Raw genomic sequence first — 5,873 nt, 5'->3', positions numbered from 1 at the left:
AAGGACACTTTCTAAATCTTTTTCATGATTCATATGATTAGTTATATGTTTATAAGACTCATTTCAAGTTCTTTATGCACACATAAGGCTCATTTAGGACGATATAGGTCATTTATGGCCAAAAATGCATTTTCGATCCTAACTACCAGCAAACGAACCTATTTCCATATTCTAAACGTTTTTCATGATTCATATGATTAGTTATATGTTTATAAGACTCATTTCAAGTTCTTTATGCACACATAAGGCTCATTTGGGACGATATAGGTCATTTATGGCCAAAAATGGCATTTTCGATCCCAACTACCAACAAATGAACCTATTTCAATATTCTAAACGTTTTTCCTGATTCATATGATCAGTTATATGATTATAAGACTCATTTCAAGTTCGTTATGCACGTCTATGGTTCATTTGGGTCGATATAGGTCATTTATGGTCAAAAATGGCATTTTCGATCCCAATTACCAACAAACAAACCTATATCCATATTCTAAATGTTTTTCATGATTCTTATGATTAATTATATTATTATAAGACTCATTTCAACTTCGCTATGCACGCCTAAGGGTCATTTGGGTCGATATAGGTAATTTTTGGCCAAAAATGGCATTTTCGATCACAACTACCAACAAACGAACCTATTTCATATTCTAAACGTTTTTCATTATTCATATGATTAGTTATATGATTATAAGACTCATTTCATGATATTTATGAACGTGTATGGGTCATTTGGGTCGATATAGGTCATTTTTGGCTAAAAATGGCATTTTCGATCCCAACATCTAACAAATGAACCTAAGGACACTTTCTAAATCTTTTTCATGATTCATATGATTAGTTATATGTTTATAAGACTCATTTCAAGTTCTTTATGCACACATAAGGCTCATTTAGGACGATATAGGTCATTTATGGCCAAAAATGCATTTTCGATCCCAACTACCAGCAAACGAACCTATTTCCATATTCTAAACGTTTTTCATGATTCATATGATTAGTTATATGTTTATAAGACTCATTTCAAGTTCTTTATGCACACATAAGGCTCATTTGGGACGATATAGGTCATTTATGGCCAAAAATGGCATTTTCGATCCCAACTACCAACAAATGAACCTATTTCAATATTCTAAACGTTTTTCCTGATTCATACGATTAGTTATATGATTATAAGACTCATTTCAAGTTCGTTATGCACGTCTATGGTTCATTTGGGTCGATATAGGTCATTTATGGTCAAAAATGGCATTTTCGATCCCAATTACCAACAAACAAACCTATATCCATATTCTAAATGTTTTTCATGATTCTTATGATTAATTATATTATTATAAGACTCATTTCAACTTCGCTATGCACGCTTAAGGGTCATTTGGGTCGATATAGGTAATTTTTGGCCAAAAATGGCATTTTCGATCACAACTACCAACAAACGAACCTATTTCATATACTAAACGTTTTTCATTATTCATATGATTAGTTATATGATTATAAGACTCATTTCATGATATTTATGAACGTGTATGGGTCATTTGGGTCGATATAGGTCATTTTTGGCTAAAAATGGCATTTTCGATCCCAACAACTAACAAATGAACCTAAGGACACTTTCTAAATCTTTTTCATGATTCATATGATTAGTTATATGTTTATAAGACTCATTTCAAGTTCTTTATGCACACATAAGGCTCATTTAGGACGATATAGGTCATTTATGGCCAAAAATGCATTTTCGATCCCAACTACCAGCAAACGAACCTATTTCCATATTCTAAACGTTTTTCATGATTCATATGATTAGTTATATGTTTATAAGACTCATTTCAAGTTCTTTATGCACACATAAGGCTCATTTGGGACGATATAGGTCATTTATGGCCAAAAATGGCATTTTCGATCCCAACTACCAACAAATGAACCTATTTCAATATTCTAAACGTTTTTCCTGATTCATACGATTAGGTATATGATTATAAGACTCATTTCAAGTTCGTTATGCACGTCTATGGTTCATTTGGGTCGATATAGGTCATTTATGGTAAAAAATGGCATTTTCGATCCCAATTACCAACAAACAAACCTATATCCATATTCTAAATGTTTTTCATGATTCTTATGATTAATTATATTATTATAAGACTCATTTCAACTTCGCTATGCACGCCTAAGGGTCATTTGGGTCGATATAGGTAATTTTTGGCCAAAAATGGCATTTTCGATCACAACTACCAACAAACGAACCTATTGAAGGAAATAATGCCCTTGGTCCAAGTATGCATTCTATGTTAAGTCTAATAAATGCGGTTCAGTATTAATTAACAAGTTAATAATTCAGTGAGTTCAAGTGAGCTGAATGCCTAGCTAGAGGCCGCTTCAGTTCAAGTGGAATTAATGATATTAATCCACAGCTTACTCTTGACTGAACCCGTAGGGTCACACAAATAGTACGTAAACGGATCAAGTATTTAATGGCATTAAATACTCCATCTATGAATATTCGGAACCGACGGATCTTGGTTTCAGTGGGAGCTAAGATCGTCACAGGCAAGAAATGAATACTCCGGAAACGATGATATTGCCGGAAACGGAAATATGGATCGTATCGGAAATATAAATATTATCCAAGTCGTAGATGTTGCCGGAAACGGAAACATGGTACGTATCGGAAAATATTATCGGAAACGGAAATATTAAATATTTGTTCGAAACGGAAATTAATTCCGGAATCGGAAATATTAAATATTGTTCGTATCGGAAATGAATTCCGGAATCGGAAAATTTAATCGGAAGCGCATCGTACGAATAAGCATCGGACGAGGCCTGCCGGACGAGGCCCAGCACGAAGCCAGGCCATCGCCCAGCAAGCCAAGCGCGCCGCACAAACAGCCACGCCAGGCCCAGCGCAAGGCCAGGCCCAGCAGGCTGCGCAGCGCGCACAGCACGCGCAGCGCGCAGCGCGCGCGGGCGCTGCGTGGGCTGCTGCTCGCGCGCACGCATGGGGCCCATCGTGGCAGCCGTGCGTGTGTGTGCAAGTGTTTGTGTTCGTGCACGTTTCCTAAAACATGCAGAGTTCGGTTAATGATTAAATTCCTAATTCTATTTGATAAATTAATTAAATTAGAGTTCTTGTAGGATTCTAGGTTTAATTAATTTGTATCTGAATAGGATTTCGATTCCCTTTCCATACCCCTATAAATATGAGGCTAGGGCTCACAATTTATAACAAGTTTCAAAGTATTCAAAAGTGAGTTTTTGAGAGAAAATTAAAACACACATCTTGCTCATAAAGTGCCGAAATTTTCTAGTACCTTAAGGGCGATTCTAGTTGGTCAATCTTAAGGCGGATCCGGACGTGCTGTGGACTATCTACGGAGGGACGACACTTGGAGTCCTAAAGACTTGTTCTTGTTCGGTTCGGGCGCAGCTAGGGAGGGCACGCAACAAAGAGTATGCATCTAAATTATGCTATATGATTATGTGTAAATAATATGTTGTCCTAGGTTAATGGTTGTTTCCGCATGATCTATGTAATGTCATATGTATCATAACCTCACAGTGGTATCACGAGCCCCTTATTATTTTCATAATCTAAATTGCATGAACATGGTTAAATATTACAAATTTGCAAGAATTAAAAGGGGTGATTAATTTTCATAATTGTTAATTAATTGCAAATTGCGTTTATTTAATTATACGTACGCAGTTTTTCGGCAGTTTCTTCGTTACTCATCCGAATTGAGTGATTTTTGTGTCAATTCCGCATGTAAAAGGCATTCTAAAATTTTGACAAAAATAGTATTTTTCTGCCGAACCCAGAATTCTCAAATTCGAAGCCTAACTATGACTTTTCCAAGGTTTTAGTTTTTCGAATGCAAAATTTCGTAAATTTAAGATGTTAAATTAAATATTTGCGATTCTTGTTGATAAATCTTGAATTTTTGATTGACCTACTGCATATGTTTAACAAGTTTGAATGCCTAGTCTTGTTAATTATGCAATCTAATTTTTAATTATGATTAATTTGTTGAAAATTAGAATAATTTAGAATTAATTTGATTTTCATAATTAATTGTAATTTAATTAGAAACCTATGATTAAAAACCACCATAAAAATTGTAAATTTATGATAAATTTTAAATTTTTATGACCTAGACTTGAATCCATAACAATCGGAAATCAATTGGATAATAAATTTTCGATTTTTTCGCCCTAAAATTATGAAATTAATATTATTTATTAATTTGTCATTAATTTTAAATATAAATTTTAAATTTTTATGCGATTCGTTCATAAAACTTGCACGCACGAAGCAATGGACGCTTCGTGTTACCCTTAAGGGGTGTTGTATAATGCGGGCATGCGACGACGAGCAAGGGAGCTCGTCGCCCGTGCGGCACGAATGCAATGAGCAAGGGCGTAGTGCACGAGCACAAGGCAGCAGCCCTGCCTTGTGTCGTGTGCCACGAGCAATGGACGAATGGGCATGGGCGAAGGGCGAGCCAAGGCAGTCGCGTGTGGGCAGCAAGCGAGCTGCGCCACAACGCGCGCTGCCTCGCACAAGAGCGCGCAGCCTCGCGCGCAGCGAGCGCAAGCTCGCGTGCCACGAGCGCTGCGCCCAGCATTGCTCGCGCGCACAACGAGCGAGGACTCGCGCGCACAGCCAGCATTGCTCGCGCGCACAGCGAGCGATGTCGCCCGCCCAGCGAGCGATGTCGCGCGCCCAGCGAGCGATGGCTCGCGCGCCCAGCGAGCGATGTCGCGCGCGCACTGCGAGCGATAGCTCGCGTGCGATGAGCGCTGGCGCGCGCAGCGAGCACCAATGCGTGCGGAGGCTTGCGATGGGGATGCAGCAGCTATGCGACGAGCGCATGGGCTGCGCGCACATGGCCAGCAATGGCTGTGTGCGTGCGGCCCATGGGCGTGCAACGCGTAGGGTGTTTGCGTTACGATTAAAGATCGTTTTGAATGTTTAATTTGAAAATTTCAGTTCACGTAATTTTAATTAATTTTAAAATTAATAATTTAAATTAATTTCTTGGATTTTAATTTTGAATATTGTAATTATAATAAATTTTATTTATTCTAATTATTTTACTAAAATTAAAATCATGAATTAATTTAAATACGACTGAAATTAAATTAAATTTCTGGATTCAATTATAAATTTATATGAGCTTTAAATTTTAATTAAATTTGTATGTTTCCGGTTAGACTTGAAATACATTTTTATGTTTAAAATTAGTAAAGCATATAAATTTATTGGTTTAAGTGGGAGCGCTTTTTAGTCATAAACTCTTGATTAGGTCTACAAATCCTTAAGGTTAAAACAACTTGATTAGAATTAATAAGGACTGAATAATTGGTAGATTATTGGTGCCCTTGATTAATTGCTGCAAATGTTTACGTGATGCATAATGTGTTTTACTAACCAGCTATGTGGGCCATTCATGATAATGAATGGGTGAATGGTATATATTGTATATGTACTGTTTTGCAGGTTATGAAGTGACTAGTATGGCCCAAATAGGATAGAAAATATGGTCTGCGTACCATTAATTTGAATGTAATTGGTCTAAAGTACCAAAGTTATTTTTCAATTCAAATATGGTCTGCGAACCATCAAATAGTTGTAATTAGTTATAGCTTATCCTATTTGAAGAAAATGGTGCCTCCCACGGAGATTTTCAAGACGGACTTTGAAGTCAAAGCTTCAAGATGAAGTCGGGCCATACTAGATCACAAATATCTTATGCATGTTTTAAGTTATTTATTGCTTTTAAATATGTCTTAAAATGCATGAGATCAAAAGCTTGATTATGTTGCATGATTAAGGATTTTAGTTCACTTAAAATCTAACCAACATAGTA

The sequence above is a fragment of the Spinacia oleracea genome, chromosome 5, assembly GCF_020520425.1.
Source record: "Spinacia oleracea cultivar Varoflay chromosome 5, BTI_SOV_V1, whole genome shotgun sequence".
Taxonomy (NCBI): Eukaryota; Viridiplantae; Streptophyta; class Magnoliopsida; order Caryophyllales; family Amaranthaceae; genus Spinacia; species Spinacia oleracea.
Note: the sequence above shows the minus strand (reverse complement) of the source record.